At 36.6% G+C, this 1,722-nt stretch overlaps 1 long non-coding RNA gene across 1 annotated transcript; it reads left to right on the top strand.

Moving 5' to 3' along the window:
* The first annotated feature begins 241 nt into the window (after positions 1-241).
* On the top strand, positions 242-1,618 carry LOC109592299 (uncharacterized). The gene is made up of 3 exons (XR_002190278.1): positions 242-356; positions 480-749; positions 1,520-1,618. It is a non-coding gene; the product is annotated as an uncharacterized LOC109592299 (long non-coding RNA).
* The last annotated feature ends 104 nt before the right edge of the window (positions 1,619-1,722 follow it).

The following is a 1,722-nucleotide window of genomic DNA, read 5'->3' as shown; positions in this document are numbered from 1 at the left end:
CATGCTCGGTGCTGCAGCAATCATCACGTAAGGTGGAGCAGTGGTTATATTCTGCACATGCTCGTTTAAGCAATAGTTGCTCTAGCACTTGTGGATCAGGTCAATGCAAAGCTGTGCATGCTCAAATATTACCGGGTAAATGCTTTTAAAATAGTAGCTCTAGGGGGGCAAGTCTTCAAAAATTTAAATTTCCCTACACACGGACCGATAAAGAATTTGTCAAGTTGGCAAAATATGGATCATAACTGGTAGGCTGGGGCTTTTGAAACTAGAGAGGCTCCAATTGCAAGTCAACGAACATCAATCAAAATCCCTTTCTTCCCCGAAGACACTATTAGATAATGAGGACAACTGAGGTAAGAGAATTTTTATGAGACTATATGATGTGTCTGTGTCTTGGTTTCTGTGGGGCTACCTAATTTTTTCCCTTCTTTCTCTCCCTACTCTTTTCTTCCTCTTTTCTCTCCTTCTCTCTCTAGTTCCTCTGATTGCTACACACAGATTCATTTTCTTATTTATATCCAGCCCCCACTACTCCTCCTAATAATGTTAATTTGTCTCGTAATGTCGAGAACAACGCACTCCTTGCCACATGGGATGCTATTGAGACCACACCCCCTGAGGGAGAGGTAGCGTTCTATCAGGTTGAATTCAAGGACACGAGATCCTCCATTGCTAACACACTGTTCATTGATCCAGGGTTTAGTTTCTCTAGTATATTCAATGTCAGTAATGCTCAGGGATATCAAGTGAGGGACTCATTTATTATGTGATTTACACGTACATGTACATGTGAATGGTATACAATAAAATGGGCCAAAGTCCTGTACTTTAGTTTTTAGCCAAATTTGCCAAAAATGAAAAGGAGAAGATTTTTAATTTTTTCTGATACGTATACATGTTTTTATGTTGTGTGACAAGTTTGAGTTGATTCCGATCAAAATTAGTTTTTTATGAATTTTTAAAGTTACTCAAAAATTGGGCCAAAGTTCCTGTACTATAGTACAGTGATTTCAACCAAATTTTGTCAAAATTGGCTAGGAGAGAATTTTCCATTTTTATAATTTTTTTCTGATACATATACATGTTCTTATGTTGTGTACAAAATTTGAGCTGATTCCGATAAAGTTTGGATTTTTTATGAATTTTTTAACTTGCTAAAAAATCGGCCCAAAAACCAAAGGCTATAGCCTTTGGTCTCGGGCCAAATTTCATCAAAATTGGCTGGGAGACAATTCTCCATTTTTATAATTTTTCCTGATACATATACATGTTCCTATGTACTGTAGCAAGTTTGAGCTGATTCTAACCAAAATTGATTTTTTTATGAATTTTGAAAGTTGCTTTAAAGTACTAGATTTATTGTGGTGCTTAAAGCTCATGCTTTTTAGCTAACTTAGCATGCTTTGTGGGAAACCCTTCATATTGTACAATACATGCAGTTACCAGACTTACATGTACAGTACATGTACCTCAGTATCATTATGTGATTATCTTGTGGTTGTTACTTATTCTTAAGGTGAGGGTGAGGACAGCAGTCCAGAGTACAGCTAATCCTGATGTTATTTACGTGTACAGTCCATACAGTAGGTGGGCCTCAGTCAGTGGCGTTATAATAGAAGGTACGGGATAATAACTTTATATGAGTATCTGATTTATATTGTGTCTTTTCTATTTAATCTTTTTCTCCTTTCCTTTACCTTCTCTCCTTCTCTACTTTTT

Source organism: Amphimedon queenslandica, unplaced genomic scaffold (genome assembly GCF_000090795.2).
Source record: "Amphimedon queenslandica unplaced genomic scaffold, v1.1 AMPQUscaffold_5674_Cont22360, whole genome shotgun sequence".
In the NCBI taxonomy this organism is placed as follows: Eukaryota; Metazoa; Porifera; class Demospongiae; order Haplosclerida; family Niphatidae; genus Amphimedon; species Amphimedon queenslandica.
Note: the sequence above shows the minus strand (reverse complement) of the source record. Positions and strands in the feature narration are given on the sequence as shown.